At 41.1% G+C, this 21,160-nt stretch overlaps 1 protein-coding gene and 1 long non-coding RNA gene across 5 annotated transcripts in view; one reads left to right on the top strand and one right to left on the bottom strand.

The window, feature by feature from the left end:
* Positions 1–21,160, bottom strand: part of LOC117084195 — a 46,170-nt gene that overhangs the window by 5,310 nt on the left and 19,700 nt on the right. Inside the window, exons 2-4 of one of the 3 annotated variants that reach the window (XR_004437340.1) lie at positions 9,829–9,883; positions 7,893–8,007; positions 6,182–6,734 (exon numbers count right to left, since the gene is read on the bottom strand). This is a non-coding gene — a long non-coding RNA (uncharacterized LOC117084195). Of the gene's footprint in view, positions 1–5,484; positions 6,735–7,892; positions 8,008–9,828; positions 9,884–21,160 lie in introns of those variants that run through there. The other 2 variants (XR_004437339.1, XR_004437341.1) reach the window with 2 other exon arrangements.
* NEK11 (NIMA related kinase 11) overlaps positions 1–21,160 on the top strand; it is a 331,953-nt gene that overhangs the window by 302,190 nt on the left and 8,603 nt on the right. The gene's annotated exons all lie outside the window — the stretch shown is intronic.

Raw genomic sequence — 21,160 nt, 5'->3', positions numbered from 1 at the left:
AATTCAGCTGTGAATCCATCTGGTCCTGGACTTTTTTTGGTGGGTAGGCTATTAATTGTTGCCTCAATTTCAGAGCCTGCTATTGGTCTATTCAGGGATTCAACTTCTTCCTGGTTTAGTCTTGGGAGAGTGTAAGTGTCCAGGAAATTATCCATTTCTTCTAGATTTTCTAGTTGATTTGCGTAGAGGTGTTTATAGTATTCTCTGATGGTTGTTTGTATTTCTGTGGGATCAGTGGTGATATCCCCTTTATCATTTTTTATTGCATCTATTTGATTCCTCTCTCTTTTCTTCTTTATTAGTCTTGCTAGCGGTCTGTCAATTTTGTTGATCTTTTCAAAAAACCAACTCCTGGCTTCATTGATTTTTTGGAGTGTTTTTTGTGTCTCTGTCTCCTTCAGTTCTGCTCTGATCTTAGTCATTTCTTGCCTTCTGCTAGCTTTTGAATGTGTTTGCTCTTGCCTCTCTAGTTCTTTTAATTGTGATGTTAGAGTGTCAATTTTAGATCTTTCCTGCTTTCTCTTGTGGGCATTTTGTGCTATAAATTTCCCTCTACACACTGCTTTAAATGTGTCCCAGAGATTCTGGTATGTTGTATCTTTGTTCTCATTGGTTTCAAAGAACATCTTTATTTCTGCTTTCATTTCGTTATGTACCCAGTAGTCATTCAGGAGCAGGTTGTTGAGTTTCCATGTAGTTGAGCGGTTTTGATTGAGTTTCTTAGTCCTGAGTTCTAGTTTGATTGCACTGTGGTCTGAGAGACAGTTTGTTATAATTTCTGTTCTTGTACATTTGCTGAGGAGTGCTTTACTTCCAATTATGTGGTCAATTTTGGAATAAGTGCGATGTGGTGCTGAGAAGAATGTATATTCTGTTGATTTGGGGTGGAGAGTTTTATAGATGTCTATTAGGTCCGCTTGGTGCAGAGATGAGTTCAATTCCTGGATATCCTTGTTAAGTTTCTGTCTCGTTGATCTGTCTAATGTTGACAGTGGAGTGTTGAAGTCTCCCATTATTATTGTATGGGAGTCTAAGTCTCTTTGTAGGTCTCTAAGGACTTGCTTTATGAATCTGGGTGCTCCTGTATTGGGTGCATATATATTTAGGAGACTTAGTTCTTCCTGTTGAATTGATCCCTTTACCATTATGTAATGGCCTTCTTTGTCTCTTTTGATCTTTGATGGTTTAAAGTCTGTTTTATCAGAGACTAGGATTGCAACCCCTGCTTTTTTTTGTTCTCCATTTGCTTGGTAGATCTTCCTCCATCCCTTTATTTTGAGCCTATGTATGTCTCTGCATGTGAGATGGGTCTCCTGAATACAGCAGACTGATGGGTCTTGACTCTTGATCCAGTTTGCCAGTCTGTGTCTTTTAATTGGAGCATTTAGTCCATTTACATTTAAGGTTAATATGGTTATGTGTGAACTTGATCCTGTCATTATGATATTAACTGGTTATTTGGCTCATTAGTTGATGCAGTTTCTTCCTAGCCGAGATGGTCTTTACATTTTGGCATGTTTTTGCAATGGCTGGTAGCAGTTGTTCCTTTCCATGTTTAGGGCTTCCTTTAGGGTCTCTTGTAAGGCAGGCCTGGTGGTGACAAAATCTCTAAGCATTTGCTTATCTGTAAAGGATTTTATTTCTCCTTCACTGATGAAACTTAGTTTGGCTGGATATGAAATTCTGAGTTTAAAATTCTTTTCTTTAAGAACATTGAATATTGGCCCCCACTCTCTTCTGGCTTGTAGGGTTTCTGCCGAGAGATCTGCTGTTAGTCTGATGGGCTTCCCTTTGTGGGTAACCCGACCTTTCTCTCTGGCTGCCCTTAACATTTTTTCCTTCATTTCAACTTTGGTGAATCTGGCAATGATGTGTCTTGGAGTTGCTCTTCTGGAGGAGTATCTTTGTGGCGTTCTCTGTATTTCCTGAATTTGAATGTTGGCCTGCCCTACTAGGTTGGGGAAGTTCTCCTGGATGATATCCTGAAGAGTGTTTTCCAACTTGGTTCCATTTTCCCCCTCACTTTCAGGCACCCCAATCAGACGTAGATTTGGTCTTTTTACATAATCCCATACTTCTTGCAGGCTTTGTTCATTTCTTTTTCTTCTTTTTTCTTTTGGTTTCTCTTCTCGCTTCATTTCATTCATTTGATCCTCAATCGCTGATACTCTTTCTTCCAGTTGATCGAGTCGGTTACTGAAGCTTGTGCATTTGTCACGTATTTCTCGTGTCATGGTTTTCATCTCTGTCATTTCGTTTATGATCTTCTCTGCATTAATTAGTCTAGCTGTCAATTCTTCCACTCTTTTTTCAAGATTTTTAGTTTCTTTGCGCTGGGTGCGTAATTCCTCCTTTAGCTCTGAGAAGTTTGATGGACTGAAGCCTTCTTCTCTCATCTCGTCAAAGTCATTCTCTGACCAGCTTTGATCCGTTGCTGGCGATGGGCTGCGCTCCTTTGCAGGGGGAGATGCGCTCTTCTTTTTTGAATTTGCAGCTTTTCTGCCCTGCTTCTTCCCCATCTTTGTGGTTTTATCTGTCTCTGGTCTTTGATGATGGTGACGTACTGATGGGGTTTTGGTATAGGTGTCCTTCCTGTTTGATAGTTTTCCGTCTGACAGTCAGAAGGACTGTCTGTTGGTCTGTTGGAGATTGCTTGAGGTCCACTCCAGACCCTGTTTGCCTGGGTATCAGCAGCAGAGGTTGCCGAAGATAGAATATTGCTGAACAGCGAGTGTACCTGTCTTATTCTTCCTTTGGAAGTTTCCTCTCAGGGGTGACTCCACCCTGTGAGGTGTGGGGTGTCAGACTGCCCCTAGTGGGGGATGTCTCCCAGCTAGGCTACTCAGGGGTCAGGGACCCACCTGAGCAGGCAGTCTGTCCGTTCTCAGATCTCAACCTCCGCGTTGGGAGATCCGCGGCTCTCCCCAAAGCTGTCAGACAGAGTCCTTCACATCTGCACCGGCCCCCGCTGCTTCCCCTATTGGACTTCAGCTGTGCGCTGTCCCCACAGGTGGAGTCTACAGAGACAGGCAGGCTTCCTTGAGCTGCTGTGAGCTCCACCCAGTTCGAGCTTCCCAGCGGCTTTGTTTACCTACTTAAGCCTCAGCAATGGCGGGCGCCCCTCCCCCAGCCTCGCTGCTGCCTTGCGGATAGATCTCCGCAGACTGCTGTGTTAGCATTGAGGGAGGCTCCGTGGGCGTGGGACCCTCCCGGCCAGGTGTGGGATATATTCTCCTGGTGTGCCTGTTTCCTTAAAGCACAGTATTGGGGTGGGAGTTACCCGATTTTCCAGGTGTTGTGTGTCTCAGTTCCCCTGGCTAGGAAAACAGGTTTCCTTCCCCCTTGCGCTTCCAGGTGAGGCGATGCCTCACCCTGCTTCAGCTCTCGCTGGTCAGGCTGCAGCAGCTGACCAGCACCGATTGTCCGGCACTCCCTAGTGAGATGACCCCAGTACCTCAGTTGAAAATGCAGAAATCACCGGTCTTCTGTGTCGCTCGCGCTGGGAGTTGGAGACTGGAGCTGTTCCTATTCGGCCATCTTGCTCCGCCCCCCTAATTCTGATTTTTAAAATTACTCTGTCCCTCTCTGGATTGTGCTCCATTGTTAGAAAATATCCTCTTGAGGCCATTCTAAAGGATTGAATATGAGCAATGGTAAATCAATCTGAAAATAATGACTTAATGTAGAACTTGTGTCTGAAAAGCTCAGTATATTTTGTGGTTTATGATACAACACATCCAAGGAGATGTATGCAAGAATGTTCCAGCAGATTTATTAATAAAAGCATGTGTGTTGGGGGAGGGGCATCAGGAGAGGAATAGAAACAACCTGAAATGTACTTCAGCAGGAGAATGAATACAGAAATAATGATGGCATGACTCACAGTGAAAGCCAATCAGCCAAAGAATCAAAGGACATAAATATCAACAGTTTTGAGCAAAAACAAGAAAAAACTTATACTATTTACTTAAAGTGTAAAGACACACAAAACAGTACTACTACTCATTTCTAAGGGATACATACTTGTATATATATAGTAAAAGTATTTTTTTAATTCTTGGTGGTGATAAACACCAGGCTCAGAATAGAGGTTCCCTCAGCGGGTGGGAAGGGAGTATGGTTTGGGAGGGGAATTCATGGAGCTTCAGCTGTATTTGCTAATGTTTTATTTCTTAAACTGGGAGTTAGATATATGGGTATTCACTGTATTATACTTCATACCTTTTCATATGTCTTAAAATATAACAACCTTATGATAAAGTTGGGATAATCATAAAAAGAGATTGCATACATTTGTTTGTAAATTAGAAACACTCAGTCACCATAATTTAGTGGTAGCAAAGCTAATGTGAATTTAAAATCTTCTTACTACCTGTCCTCCAATTACAATGTACAAACATCAAAAAACAAAACAAACAAAACTTCCAGTGTACACACTGGTGAAAGAACCACTAGTCAGATACCAGTCTCAAGTTGTTACTACTTATATGAGTAATTGCTATTGTTATTTATTTAAAATTTATACTGTGTGAGAAAAGCTTATGAAAACATATAGGTAGGTAGGTAAAAAGTTGTGATTGGATGCCAGATTGATAAATGAGCAGCTTATTCTGCAAATAAGTGCATACTCAGCTATGAGCTTTCAGGTGGTCTGGACAAGAAGAGAAACCTGCCTACTGGTTTCTTAGTAGACAACCTTACGATAAAGTTGGAATTGTCATGAAAACACATTGCACACATTTGTTTGTAGATTAGAAACAGAAGCTCTAATCTACAACTCTCGGTAGGAGAACTGGATTTTTCTTGGCTCTAAAATTCAGTGAAGAATTAATCACGAGAATCCTTATGTAATGGGTACTGAGACATTCTGAGTGGTACTTCTGTTAATTTGCTCTTGGCTACAGCTTCTTGCTATTCATCCATTTCACACAGCACCCAGAGTGATCGTGCTGTAACAGAACTCAAATCATTTCAACCCTCCAGAGGCTTCCCATTGCACCCATGGCAAAGTCAATCCCCCTTACCTGACCTCCAGGCTCCCTGCTCCTGCCTGACCATCATCTCACGTCATCTCTTACCATTCTTCTCCTCTTAATTAGGCTCCACCCACCCCAGTTGGTGACTCTTCCTTAGAGCTTATGAGAGCTGGGCATGTCCTCTTCTCTCACTTAGGAATGCCCTTCTCCCAAGTCTTGGCTCATCTTTATCATTCAAGTTTCCATTCAAATGTCATTCTCAGTCCCACCTCTCAAAGAGGCTTTTCTTTTCTTTTCTTTTCTTTCTTTTTTTTTTTTTTTTGAGACGGAGTCTCACTCTGTCACCCAGGCTGGAGTGCAGTGGCATGATCTTGGCTCACTGCAAGCTCCTCCTCCCAGGTTCACGCCATTCTCCTGCCTCAGCCTCCCGAGTAACTGGGACTACAGGCCCCGCCACCACATCCGGCTATTTTTTTTTTTTTTTTTTGTATTTTTAGTACAGACGGGGTTTCACCATGTTAGCCAGGATGGTCTTGATCTCCTGACCTCGTGATCCACCCACCTCAGCCTCCCAAAGTGCTAGGATTACAGGTGTGAACCACCACACCCATCCTCAAAGAGGCTTTTCTTAATGAGCAAAAGTAGCCTCACAACCACCACCTATATTATCCCTAAACCCAAGACAAGAGGGGTGCTCTGGGCCCTGTGCTGTAGGGGGGTACCCTCCAGCCACATCCCTTCCTGTGAAGCAAGAAGTCCATGGAACAAAGGGGACTTGCACACCCAGAGCTTGCATCTCCTCTACTAGGTCATGCCCTGTGCTGTGGCTTGAATGTGTCCCCTTCAAAATTCATGTAGAAACTTAATCATTGAGGTAGTATTAAGAGATGTGATTTTGGGAAAGTGATTAAGTCATGAGGGCAGAGCCATAAGGAATGGATTAATACTTTTACAAAAGAGGCCTCAGAGAGATAATTGCCCCCTTTTGCCCATCTAAGCTTTCTTCCCCTCCAGAGGACACAGCAAAAAAGTGCCATCTTGGAAGCAGAGGGAGCAGCTTTCACTGGACAGCAAACCTCCTAGCACCTTGACCTTGGACTTCCCAGCCTCCAGAACTCTGAGAAATAAATTTCTCATATTTATAAATTACCTAGTCTGTAGTATTTTGTTTAAGCAGCACGAGCAAACTAAGATGCCCTGCTTACCTGGGATTCCACAAGTCTCTGCCCAAATGGCCCCAAGCCCATTTCTAGAGTCTGTGAGCCTCTGCCTTGGTTCCCTTTGTCTGTATTGTCAGTTTGCAGACCCCTAAGCCCAAAGGTCGTCACACAGTGGCTGTTTGCAGGAGGTATGGGTAAATATTAGACATGGGGGCTACAGTATCATATGTGTACAAGAACTTCCTCTCCATGGGAGTTGGAGCCAGGCTGAGAAGAGACGGGCACAGGCCGGGAGGCAGGGATCAGGGACCCAAGGGCTGGCTTGAACAGCCCTTCCACATCCCAGTGCAGAACTCTGAGGAGTCTGAGAATCCTGAGTGCAAACTTGTTCTTCCAGGTGTTGGAAAAGTTGATTTGTCAAGCTAAGAGGGTAGATCATATTTTATTAAACAGTTTGTTAGCTTGATTCACACTCTAATTATTTATACATATGTGGGTCTCCATTTATACTCTTGCTGCCTCTTACAAATGTTAGCAGCAGGCCTGGCTTCCTCTGCATTTGAGTCAGTCCAGAAGATGGTGGTTCAAATTCCAGAGCCTGGTGGTTTAAAAAAAAAAAAAAAAGTGGGGGTCTGTGCCAAATCCATTAGAAATATCTTTTCTGACACCCACCTTCTTGGGGATTCCAGACTTTCTTCTCAACAGTCCTGTTCTTTACTGTCTATCTTATTTCCCTGTTTTTATTTTGTAGCACTGAAAAAAATCTAAAATTACCTTATTTGTTGTTTAATATGAGTTCTGTGAGGTCAGAGGCTTGTGGCTACATCTGCCCCACGTGGCACATACTAAGTGCTCATTTAAAATGTGCTTATAGCCAGGCATGGTGCCTCACGCCTGTAATTCTAGTGCTTTGGGGGGCCAACACGAGAAGATTGCTTGAGGCTAGGAGTTTGAGACCAGCCTGGGAAACATAGCAAGACACCCTTGTCACTACAAATTTTTTTTAAATGAGCTGGGTTGTGGTGGTGCATTCCTGTAGTCCCAGCTATTCTACTGGCTGAGGTGGGAGGATCACTTAAGCCTGGGAGGTCGAGGTTGAAGCTATGATCGTACCACTGCACTCCAGCCAGGGTGACAGAGCAAGACTCTGTCTCTAAAAATAATATAAATAAATAAATAGATCATTGCTGAATGTGTCAAGACAGGAATATTGTTTTAAAAAATTTGCCAAATGAATGACTTAGGTGCTATTTTGTGCCGGGACTGTGCAGGGTACAAAGATAACTCAGAAAGGTCCTCTGCCTTCATGGTCTCCAAGCCTAGTGGAGGAGCAATCTTGAAAAACAATCTTCTCCTTTTAATTTTACACTTCTGGCATCATTAATGAATCTGGAAACAAAAATACGTATGTAGCCATTATTGTAGCACTTCTGGGCAGACAAACAATTTCCAAGGTAAATAAGCTCCAGAGAAAGGGAAACAGACTTTCTGTTAGTTTCTCTAAAGGGTTAGGGATAAGAGAGCTTTTAAACTTGATGACCCATCAGAAAGGTGGAAAGTGTTTTTTCTCCCTCTCCCTGAACATACATTGCTTGTTTTTCTAGGAGTGGGGTAACATGTTAAACGTTTTCTGCTGTTAAGCTAAAATACTGCTTAGAACAGGAGGCTAAAATCTCCTTAGCTGCTGCTGTCTGCCTTATTTAACTTACATGGCAGACGGTGGCATCTGTTGAACAACACTGTGTTGGCTGCTTACCTCCTCCAAGGAGCTGAGGGCCTCTGGAGTCATTCTTCTCAGAGGGCTCCGTGGGCAGCAGGGCAGCTGGGGCTTCCAGCAGCTCTGGGCAGACTTCAGTTTCACTCCAGATGGCCTGGGTGTGCAAAGTGTGAAAGAAGACAGGCAGAAACACTGTCCCTTCTGCATAGAATTCCTTTTTAAAAATTAGGGCTTGTTTCTAGTCACCCAGAAATATAAGAGGTCATCTTTTATCTAAAGATGATTGTGCAGGCCCCATAAAGCCAATTCATTTGCAATAATGATGAATATGTCATAAGAAATACTGAAAACTACTTGTTTGGAGTTTTATCTTGAAAAACAGCAGCTAAAAACCATAAAAGTGATTTTAGAGTTTATAAAATTAGGCTATAATTTTACTATTAAATTCTATTTAATTTACTATTAAATTCCTAGCTATTCTTAGAATACTAGGGATACATACATTTTTTAATAAAATTGTATGACATCACCATATTCCTTCCTATTTGACTTTCAAGACATCTACTCATTCATCCAACAAATATTTATTAAGTACTTACTATGCACCAAGCACTGTTGTAGGCAGTGGGATCAGTCAAAAAAATATTTTTCGTGTTCTCATGGACCTTATATTCTAATGGGTGATTAATAAATCATAAAATATTAGGGAAAAGCAGATCATGGTGGAAAGTAGCAAGTACTAAGAAAATACAAAAGCAGAGCTGGTGAATATGTAGTACAGAATACTGGTAAAGATTACAGTTTTAAAAGGGTGGTCAGAATATGTTCTCTGAGAAGATGACATGAGGGAAAAGATTTGAAGATGATGAGGAGAGAAACATGGATATGCAGAGAAAGAGCATTCTAGTCAGAGGGAACATCAAGTGCAAATGTCCCGGAGCAGGATGTGCCTAATGTGTTCAAAGAAGAGCAAGAAGCCAGTGCAGCTGGAATGGAGTAAGTGAGGGGAGGAAGGTAGGCAATCTGGAGAGATGTGATTGGATATTATACACCACTGGAAAGACCTTCACTCTGTCTGAGAAGAAGAGTCCAATAGAGTTTTGAGCAGAGAAGTGAAAGTAGGGCTTACCATGGCTGCTGAGTTGACAACAGACTGTAGAGTAGTGAGGATGGAAACAGGACACTAATCGAGAGGCTACTGAAATAATCAGGTGGGAGACAGAGTAGTAGTGGAAATGGTGAGAAGTGTTGGGATCCTAGTTACATCTTACAAGTGGAACTGATTTGGCTTACTAATTGATCTGATTATGAAAGAAACTGGACTACTGGAATGTGAGAGAAAGAGAGGAATCAAAGATAACTCAGAGGTTTTTGATCTTAGCAGGAACTAACATAAACAGAAATGGGGAAGACTGAATAGTATTAAGATATTTTAGAGAGAAGAGCAGGAATTTGGGCACAATAATTCTAAGATTATTAGACATCCTACTAGACATCCACACAGAAGTATCAAGTAGGTAGTTGAATACATGAGCCTGGAGTTTAGGAGAGAAGTGACAAGTGCATATTTGAGAACCAACAGTTTAAGGGAGGATTTAAAGTCATGAAACTAGATGACCCACCTTGGGAGAGAATGTGGATAGAGGACAGAAGAAGTCTAGGGATCAGGGAGAAATGGAGGAACAAGCATAGTCAAATCAGAGAAGATCATTCTGGGGAAAATATTGGAGGACCTTGTTAAGTTTCTCAAAGTCTTCTTCCAATTTCCTAAAATTTAAATCATCCTATTTGAAGAGTCTGTCATCATTGTTACTGATTTTTCAGTTTTTTGGTAATTGACCTAATGCTCAGATCCTTTCTTATCAATGACAGCACAAGATTCCAACATGATTTTCATCACGTAGTCCATTTTGCGTTGCTGTAACAGAACACCACAGTCTGAGTAATTTATAAAGAAAAGAAATTTGTTTCTCACAGTTCTGGAGGCTGGGAAGTCAAATATCAAGGTGCCAGCATCTGGTAAGGGCCATCTTGTTACATCATCCCATGGCAGAAAGCAGAAGAGCAAGAGAGAGGGGAAAAGAGAGAAGGAAGAGGGGGAAAAAATCATCCTTTTATCAGGAACCCACTCCTACAATAACTAAGCCACTCCCATAGTACCAGCATTAATCATTCATAAGGCAGAGCCCTCAAGACCAAATTACTTCTTAAAGATCCCACCTCTTAACACTGCTGCAATGGGGATTAAGTTTCCAACCCGTGAACCTTGGGGGACACATTCACGCACCATGTGAAATCCTGCATCTGCAAGTTTTGTAATGCCATTTTAATGAAGTCAGTTTACTTTGCATTTGCTCTTTGTGTTTACCTTGTCACAACTCACCAGTAACAGAACTCTTAGTGTGATGGACCGAGATAGAAACTAGCATTCAGCAAAGAGGCAGTTTTCAGGGTGGACTAATTTTATATACAACCATTTATCAGTAAATATGTTTAAGTTCTGATGCCCTAAACATCCTTGTAAATCTGGGGACTTGAGTAGTGAATATTAGATGATAATGACTTTCTGTGTATCCATTAAACCATTAGCAATGTCTCCAGTTTGTTGAGAATTAATAGATATTAAAAATCAGCTTAGAGATTGTTCCAGAAGTTAATGTCTTCATTTATAAAGGAAGATAGTGACTGGCCTGGAGAGTTGAGGGACTAGACCACACAGCTAGCTAGCAGCAAAGCCTGAAAGAGAATCAATCTGAACCCCCCATGTAATGCCATTTAGTGGTTAAGATACTTAACATCTGTGCCTCAGTTTCTTCAACTGTAAAACAGGAGTTATATTGCATACCTCATATGATTGTGTAAATAAAACATTAAAAACAGATAATCAAGTGCTTGGCATAAATTTTTTTTCTTTCTTTCTTTTTTGAGATGAAGTCTTGCTCTGTCACCCAGGCTGGAGTGCAGTGGTGCGATCTCAGCTCACTGAAGCCTCCACCTCCTGGGTTCAAGCAATTCTCCTGCCTCAGCCTCCTGAGTAGCTGGGACCAGAGGCACATGCCACCATGCCCGGCTTATTTTTGTATTTTTAGTAGAGACGAGGTTTCACCATATTGGCCAGGATGGTCTTGATCTCCTGACGTCGTGATCTGCCCGCCTGGGCCTCCCAAAGTGTTGGGATTACAAGCGTGAGCCACTGCACCCGGCTTTTTTTTTTTTTTTTTTTTTCAAATACCAAGTCTGGCAAGGATATGGAGCAACTAGAACTGTCATACACTGCTGGTGGGAATGCAAAATGGAAACAGTTGAGTGGTTTATTCACACTTGATCTTCGCCAAAAGGCTGAGAAGCAATAAGCGGTTTCTTATAAAATTAAATATACACTTACCATACAATCCAGAAATTCCACTCCTAGGTATTTATCCAAGTCAAGTGAAAATATACGTCCACACAAAAACCTACATATGAATACATATAGCAACTTTATTCACAATCTTCAAAAACTGGGAACAGCCCAAATATTGGCCAGATATGAATGGATAAACCAACTGCAGCACATCCATACAGTGAAACACTCATCAGCAATAAAAGAACAAATTATAATACACATAACAGTTTAGATGAATCTCAAAGATGCTGTGTTAAGTGAAAGTCACCAGTTCTTAAAAAGCTACATTCTGAATGATTCCTTTCATATGACATTCTGGAAAAAGCAAAACTGAAGGAACAGAAACAGGTCAGTCACCACCAAGGGGTGGAGGGAGGATTTGGTTACAAAAGGATGTGAGGGAATTTTGGAGTGTGATGAAATTGCTCTGTATCTCAGTTGAGGTGTGAGTTAGATGACTGAATGAGTTTGTCAAAACTCCTAGAGCTGTACACTCAAAATAAGAAATTTTGTTATATATAATTTTTTTATCAATTTAAAAAGTATATAAAAAATAAAAGAGGGAATTCCACAAAGATGAAATAAAAACAAAAGTTTCCTGGTACTTAACATACTCTTAAAAAACATATTTTCTTCTATATTCCCCTCTCCCTGAGCAACAACTACTCATGATTGAAAGCTCTTAAAAATAATTTGCTTACTCAGATATTATTTTTAAAAAGAGTGAAATTCGTGACTCACAATGTCTATTTTCTTCTGGCCTTTGAGTCATTTTTTACTTCATTTTGTCAACAAATAATTATTGATCACCTATAAGCAAAGAATGTCTTCCTGAGCTCTCACTTATAATTGAATCTGAACATTTAGAGCTGAAAGAATCCTTAGAAATCATTTAGTCTACATTGCAGATGAAGTAACTGAGGCTCTGAAAAGTGAAAGTCCCTCACCCAGAAAGTTGGCGGCAGAATCCCATCCAGCACTTAGAGTGTCTGACGAGGCTTCAGTCTTTTCACTGTGCTCAGCTTTGCAGCCCCTGACCCTTATCCTAGGAAGCTAACAGCTGCTTTGAGAAGTGATTTCTTCAGCTGTATGAATGTACCCTTCACTGGTGGGATTTATAAAGTGTGATGGTGAGGGTACAGGGAAATATTTGGGACAAAGCATTGTATTCTGAGCTTCTGGAAACTCACTTCACAAGCTGCTTCCCTTCCCTAGGAGGAGTCCTGTTTTTTACAGTACAACAGGAACAGATTGCATGCAAGAATCACTAGTAGGCACCTGGAAGTGGCAAGATCCTTCTCCTGTTACTATCAGGGCTTTGTTCTTTCCCAAGAGAAGTGAGAACCTTCTTGAACTGGCGTAGGTGGAGCTCTCTAATAATGCCTCAAGATAATGAAAGACACTACTCCTGAAGTCATCCTTTAGGCTAATACATAAAAGGATGGATGACCAGAGGGTAAGAGCTGGTAAATCCCAAAGGTATGATGAGCAGTGCAAATTGAGGGACATTCTAGCATCCAGATCATTGAAGGAAACTAAAGAGACATGACAAGTAAATGAAACTCATGATTATTTTGAATGCTTTGTTATAAGGCAGTGTTATTGGACAACTGGGGGAAATCTGAATGTTTCCATATACAAGATAAGAGAGTCAGATCTGTCAATGTCAATTTGATTGGTGACTTTGGTGGCAGTTTTGTGGTTATGTAGACGTGTTTTTATTCGTAGAAAATATACACGAAGTATGAGTTGGGGACATTGGGGTAGCAACTTGTTCTCAAAAAACTCAGGGACAAAAGAGTTCTTTATACTATTCCTATAACGTTTCTGTTGGTATTGGATTGATTCAAAATTAAAATAATATTTAAAATGTGAGTACATTTTACATATTATCCTTATAAAATTAAGCAGCTATGGCTCTGTTCTTTAGAACCCTTATGAGATAGAGATAGATAATTAGAGGGTACACAGCATAGTCTATAATTGATGGGCAAATAAGTAGATGTGATAAAACGTATTTTTTTTATAAATGAAAGGTAAGCACAGGAAGAAGTAAGTAAAGGAATTTGGAGGATGAGAGACTGAGTTTGGAGGAAATGGGCAGGGGAGAGAGGAAGAGCTTTCTTGGTGTTTAATAGTTTTTCATCAGCAGGGGAGGCAGCCAAACACATATTTGGGATGTGACCCCAAACAGTTCAAATTTTAGAACATTAGGGAACCTTCCTTCAGGATTCCTGACTCCTGTGTCCAGGGAACATTATCCAGCCAATGAGCACTGTCCTGAGAGTCCTGAAACCTGGACTCTAGTCCCCTATTTGTCCCCAACTGCCAATTCAATCTTGGGCAAAACAACCTGTAAATGAAGTATTTGGACTAAAATGATGCTTGACGATCCCTAAAAAACTTAAAAGGCTTTTGATTCTTGAACAAAATGATAAAATTCAGAAAGGAAATATAGCATAGAAATAGAAAAAAATGAAAATGTAAGTTCTTTTTATTTGAGATACCCAACTAAATAAAGGAATAGTTCCTGCCACCCCACATCCCTCTCTTTGAAAAAGGGAACATAGGAACTCTTTTAATTTGAACAGCACAGAGAACACTGCCCTCCCTTCTCACATCTTAGATAACAGCAAGAGTCCTCTTAAATAGAAATTTCTATTTATGAATCCTAAAAATTCAAATGCATCATTGCAGAACTATTATGGTGTGGTTTCCAAATATCAGAGTAAGTTTACATGGCAATATTCCAAGACTGGAACACCTATAGCTTTTCTGTCAGCCTGAGTTTGTTTATGGCATGACTGGTTTTGTTTTTGACCCATAATTTATTTAGAATGTATTATTTTAAAATTTACTCACATGTATAAATGTTTAATCTTTATTTTTACTACAGATTTCTAACCATTTTATTGTGGTCAGACACTAGATTTTATGTGAAACCAATTATTCAGCATTCATTAATATTCAGCATTCATTGAAGCTTAAATTGTCTAGCACATGGTCAGTTTTCGTAAATGTTACATGAGAGCCTGGGAAGAATGTCTTGCTCTATGTGTATCTATTAAGTTCAGCTTATTAAGTATGTTATTCAGATATTTTCTATCATGACTAATATTTTGAATGCTTCACTTATCAATAACTGAGCAAGGTATATTAAAATCCAACATTGTAAGAATATATCTGACAGGTTTTTTTATAGTGCTTTATGTATTTTGATTGTTTTATTAGATGCATGCTTGTTTAGAATTCTTTTTTTCTTCTTTGTGAATTGAATTATTATGTAGTGACTTTATCTCTAATAATGCTTTTTTAATGTATTTTTATCATATTAATATGGCTACCCTAGATATCTTTTGGTTATTATTTGCCTGGTAGCTTTGTGAAAAATTATTTTACTTTTAATCTTTCAATGCTCTCATGTTGTATTTCTTGTAACAACGCCTAGCCGGATTTTGTTTTTCAGTCAGTGAGTCTAGTCCATCTGCATTTACTATGATTATGAATGATGGTGGTGGGTATTTAAGTCACAATTAAAATAATCTTTTTAGAAATGGTTTTTAACAGTATATTACACCAACGTTTGCACGCAGGATCATGCCTAGGGTGAACTGAGCAAGAGGGAAGTGCTATTGACAGAAAGAGGCCTTCAAGGCACATGCTCCATCTGGGCAGGCTGCAGGCTATGGAAGCGTCTACCGGTTCACCTGCCTGTTTCTGGAGAGAAAGCTGTTCTGTCTTTGCCCACCTGATTCAGAGACAGCCATTTGAAACACTACACATGGAGAATTTTAAACCTCTTTCTGTAAAATGTATCCTTAATGAAGATTCCCGATGCTTGTTAGCACCAAATGATTGTTGAAATGACAATATTAAAGGTAAAGTACATTGTACCATTCCATTCCTGCAGTGACTCATACATATTTGATGTGCAGAGATTTCTTATATTCCATAAAATCATTTTCAGGGTTTCCTTAAACTATGCCTGTGTTCTCTTAAGGCTTTCTGGTAAACCAGGTTTTCATGATTATTTCTAAGAAATTACATGTTTTTCACTCCCACTGTGTCACTAGTCTCCTGGTGTCTTTTTTTTTCAAATTCATCCAGAGAAGTTAAAAAAAGTAAAATAGTATCTTAACCAAGATAGAGCTACAAAATTGTTTGAGGCTTCCAGTTTAACAGAAATAGGATTGCTGTGCAATTCACCACTGAGGAAGCAACAATAACGTGCATGATAGTAAAATAATAGCTATCACGATAAGGGGTGTGTGTGTATATATGTATGCGTGTATGTGTGTATATGAAATCCCCACTTAAATATAAGAAACCCAAGGCACAGAAAATTTAAGTATTTTACTCCATTCCAATGCTATAACAAAATACTTCAGACTGGCCAGTTTATAAACAACAGGAATTTTATGGTAAATGACTTTTACCTCAATTTTTAAAAAAGAATTTAAAAATTTATGTATACAAAGAAGTGACCAGGGGAATTGGCCATATGAAAGTCATTGATACCATAGCAAGAGTAGTTTCAGGGAAAAAGAGAGGACCAAGACTCAAGAGGAGTGGATTGACAAAGAGTGTGCAGTAAAAAAGCAACAAATAAAACTCTTTCAAGAAGTTTTGTTGGGAATAGAGATCAAAGTGATGGGTTGAGAAGGGGATGAGCCTTGGGGGATGTGGAGGTTAAAGGAGGTTTTATTGTTTAGGAAAAGATAGAGCAGGTCATGTATGTACCCTGACAGGAATGATCCAGTAGAGGTAGAAAGTGATTGTGAGGTAAAGAGAGAAGATGACTGCAGGAGGGAATGTCACTGTGATGGTGACAGAGGCCAGGATTCAGAGCACTCAGGTAGAGTTTTGTCTTTGATAGGAGCAGGGAGGATCCCTTAATTAGGCACAGAAGAGGAGGTCAAGTATATAGTTACTGATCCAAATAAGTGGGCAGTTTGAGTACTGGGAAAATGGAATGTTTATATGATTGTTTTGGTTTTCCATTTGAGAAAATAGGTAAGGTCACTGGCTGAGAACCAGGGTGACAGTCCAACCTTACATTCTCCTTCCACACTGCCCCGGCAGAGTATCTCTGTGAGGGCTTCACCTCTGCAGCAGACTTCTGTCTGAACACTAGGATTTTGCATACATCCTCTGAAACCTAGGCAGATGCTTCTAAGCCACTTTCACTCTTGCATTCTGTGCACCTGCAGGCTTAACACTATGTAGAAGCTGCCATAGCTTATGGCTTGCACCATCTGGAGCTCTGGCCTGAGCTGGGCCTCTTCGAACCAAGGCAAAAACCAGAGCAGCTGGGATGTGAGGAGCAGTGTCCTAAGGCTGTGCAGGGCAGTGGGTCCCTTAGCCTGGCTCCTGAACCCATTCTTCCCTCCTAGGCCTCTGGGCCTGTCATGAGAGGGGCTGCCATGAAAATCACTGAAATGGGGGGTGGAGCAAGATGGCCGAATAGGAACAGCTCCAGTCTCCAACTCCTAGCGCGAGCGACACAGAAGACCGGTAATTTCTGCATTTTCAACTGAGGTACTGGGGTCATCTCACTAGGGAGTGCCGGACAATCGGTGCTGGTCAGCTGCTGCAGCCTGACCAGCGAGAGCTGAAGCAGGGCGAGGCATCGCCTCACCTGCAAGCGCAAGAGGGAAGGGAATCCGTTTTCCTACCCAGGGGAACTGAGACACACAACACCTGGAAAATCGGGTAACTCCCACCCCAATACTGCGCTTTAAGGAAACAGGCACACCAGGAGAATATATCCCACACCTGGCCAGGAGGGTCCCACGCCCACGGAGCCTCCCTCACTGCTAACACAGCAGTCTGCGGCAATCTATCTGCAAGGCAGCAGCGAGGCTGGGGGAGGGGCGCCCGCCATTGCTGAGGCTTAAGTAGGTAAACAAAGCCGCTGGGAAGCTCGAACTGGGTGGAGCTCACAGCAGCTCAAGGAAGCCTGCCTGTCTCTGTAGACTACACCTCTGGGGACAGCGCACAGCTGAAGACCAATAGGGGAACCAGCGGGGGCCGGTGCAGATGTGAAGGACTCTGTCTGACAGCTTTGGGGAGAGCCGTGGATCTCCCAACACGGAGGTTGAGATCTGAGAACGGACAGACTGCCTGCTCAGGTGGGTCCCTGACCTCTGAGTAGCCTAGCTGGGAGACATCCCCCACTAGGGGCAGTCTGACACCACACACCTCACAGAGGGGAGTACACCCCTGAGAGGAAGCTTCCAAAGGAAGAATCAGACAGGTACACTCGCTGTTCAGCAATATTCTATCTTCGGCAACCTCTGCTGCTGATACCCAGGCAAACAGGGTCTGGAGTGGACCTCAAGCAATCTCCAACAGACCTATAGCTGAGGGTCCTGACTGTCAGAAGGAAAACTATCAAACAGGAAGGACACCTACACCAAAACCCCATCAGTACGTCACCATCATCAAAGACCAGAAACAGATAAAACCACAAAGATGGGGAAGAAGCAGGGCAGAAAAGCTGCAAATTCAAAAAAGAAGAGCGCATCTCCCCCTGCAAAGGAGCGCAGCCCATCGCCAGCAACGGACCAAAGCTGGTCAGAGAATGACTTTGATGAGATGAGAGAAGAAGGCTTCAGTCCATCAAACTTCTTAGAACTAAAGGAGGAATTACATACCAGCGCAAAGAAACTAAAAATCTTGAAAAAAGAGTGGAAGAATTGACAGCTAGACTAATTAATGCAGAGAAGATCATAAACGAAATGACAGAGATGAAAACCATGACACGAGAAATACGTGACAAATGCACAAGCTTCAGTAACCGACTCGATCAACTGGAAGAAAGAGTATCAGCGATTGAGGATCAAATGAATGAAATGAAGCGAGAAGAGAAACCAAAAGAAAAAAGAAGAAAAAGAAATGAACAAAGCCTGCAAGAAGTATGGGATTATGTAAAAAGACCAAATCTACGTCTGATTGGGGTGCCTGAAAGTGAGGGGGAAAATGGAACCAGTTGGAAAACACTCTTCAGGATATCATCCAGGAGAACTTCCCAACCTAGTAGGGCAGGCCAACATTCAAATTCAGGAAATACAGAGAACGCCACAAAGATACTCCTCCAGAAGAGCAACTCCAAGACACATCATTGCCAGATTCACCAAAGTTGAAATGAAGGAAAAAAGTTAAGGGCAGCCAGAGAGAAAGGTCGGGTTACCCACAAAGGGAAGCCCATCAGACTAACAGCAGATCTCTCGGCAGAAACCCTACAAGCCAGAAGAGAGTGGGGGCCAATATTCAATGTTCTTAAAGAAAAGAATTTTAAACTCAGAATTTCATATCCAGCCAAACTAAGTTTCATCACTGAAGGAGAAATCAAATCCTTTACAGATAAGCAAATGCTTAGAGATTTTGTCACCATCAGGCCTGCCTTACAAGAGACCCTGAAGGAAGCCCTAAACATGGAAAGGAACAACCGGTACCAGCCATTGCAAAAACATGCCAAAATGTAAAGATCATCAAGGCTAGGAAGAAACTGCATCAACTAACGAGCAAAATAACCAGTTAATATCATAATGACAGGATCAAGTTCACACATAACAATATTAACCTTAAATGTAAATGGACTAAATGATCCAATTAAAAGACACAGACTGCCAAACTGGATAAAGAGTCAAGACCCATCAGTCTGCTGTATTCAGGAGACCCATCTCACATGCAGAGACATACATAGGCTCAAAATAAAGGGATGGAGGAAGATCTACCAAGCAAATGGAGAACAAAAAAAAGCAGGGGTTGCAATCCTAGTCTCTGATAAAACAGACTTTAAACCATCAAAGATCAAAAGAGACAAAGAAGGCCATTACATAATGGTAAAGGGATCAATTCAACAGGAAGAGCTAACTCTCCTAAATATATATGCACCCAATACAGGAGCACCCAGATTCATAAAGCAAGTCCTTAGAGACTTACAAAGAGACTTAGACTCCATACAATAATAATGGGAGACTTCGACACTCCACTGTCAACATTAGACAGATCAACGAGACAGAAAGTTAACAAGGATATCCAGGAATTGAACTCATCTCTGCACCAAGCGGACCAATAGACATCTATAGAACTCTCCACCCCAAATCAACAGAATATACATTCTTCTCAGCACCACATCACACTTATTCCAAAATTGACCACATAATTGGAAGTAAAGCACTCCTCAGCAAATGTACAAGAACAGAAATTATAACAAACTGTCTCTCAGACCACAGTGCAATCAAACTAGAACTCAGGACTAAGAAACTCAATCAAAACCGCTCAACTACATGGAAACTGAACAACCCGCTCCTGAATGACTACTGGGTACATAACGAAATGAAAGCAGAAATAAAGATGTTCTTTGAAACCAATGAGAACAAAGATACAACATACCAGAATCTCTGGGACACATTTAAAGCAGTGTGTAGAGGGAAATTTATAGCACTAAATGCCCACAAGAGAAAGCAGGAAAGATCTAAAATTGACACTCTAACATCACAATTAAAAGAACTAGAGAGGCAAGAGCAAACACATTCAAAAGCTAGCAGAAGGCAAGAAATAACTAAGATCAGAGCAGAACTGAAGGAGATAGAGACACAAAAAACCCTCCAAAATCAATGAATCCAGGAGTTGGTTTTTTGAAAAGATCAACAAAATTGACAGACCGCTAGCAAGAACTAATAAAGAAGAAAAGAGAGAGGAATCAAATAGACACAATAAAAAATGATAAAGGGGATATCACCACTGACCCCACAGAAATACAAACAACCATCAGAGAATACTATAAATGCCTCTACGCAAATCAACTAAAATCTAGAAGAAATGGATAATTTCCTGGACACTTACTCTCCCAAGACTAAACCAGGAAGAAGTTGAATCCCTGAATAGACCAATAGCAGGCTCTGAAATTGAGGCAACATTAATAGCCTACCACCAAAAAGAGTCCAGGACCAGATGGATTCACAGCTGAATTCTACCAGAGGTACAAGGAGGAGCTGTACCATTCCTTCTGAAACTATTCCAATCAATAGAAAAAGAGGGAATCCTCCCTAACTCATTTTTTGAGGCCAACATCATCTTGATACCAAAGTCTGGCAGAGACACAACCAAAAAAAATTTTAGGCCAATATCCCTGATGAACATCGATGCAAAAATTCTCAATAAAATACTGGCAAACCGGATTCAGCAGCACATCCAAAAGCTTATCCACCATGATCAAGTGGGCTTCATCCCTGGGATGCAAGGCTGGTTCAACATTCGCAAATCAATAAACGTAATCCAGCATATAAACAGAACAAAGACAAGAACCACATGATTATCTCAATAGATGCAGAAAAGGCTTTTGACAAAATTCAACAGCCCTTCATGCTAAAAACGCTCAATAAATTCGGTATTGATGGAATGTACCTCAAAATAATAAGAGCTATTTTGACAAACCCACAGCTAACATTACTGAATGGGCAAAAACTGGAAAAATTCCCTTTGAAAACTGGCACAAGACAGGGATGCCCTCTCTCACCACTCCTATTCAACATAGTGTTGGAAGTTCTGGCTAGGGCAATCAGGCAAGAGAAAGAAATCAAGGGTATCCAGTTAGGAAAAGAAGAAGTCAAATTGTCCCTGTTTGCAGATGACATGATTGTATATTTAGAAAACCCCATTGTCTCAGCCCAAAATCTCTTAAGCTGATAAGCAACTTCAGCAAAGTCTCAGGATACAAAATTAATGTGCAAAAATCACAAGCATTCTTATACACCAGTAACAGACAAGCAGAGAGCCAAATCAGGAATGAACTTCCATTCACAATTGCTTCAAAGAGAATAAAATACCTAGGAATCCAACTTACAAGGGATGTCAAGGACCTCTTCAAGGAGAACTACAAACCACTGCTCAGTGAAATCAAAGAGGACACAAA

This window comes from Trachypithecus francoisi, unplaced genomic scaffold (genome assembly GCF_009764315.1).
Source record: "Trachypithecus francoisi isolate TF-2019V2 unplaced genomic scaffold, Tfra_2.0 Lachesis_group0, whole genome shotgun sequence".
NCBI lineage: Eukaryota > Metazoa > Chordata > Mammalia > Primates > Cercopithecidae > Trachypithecus > Trachypithecus francoisi.
Note: the sequence above shows the minus strand (reverse complement) of the source record. Positions and strands in the feature narration are given on the sequence as shown.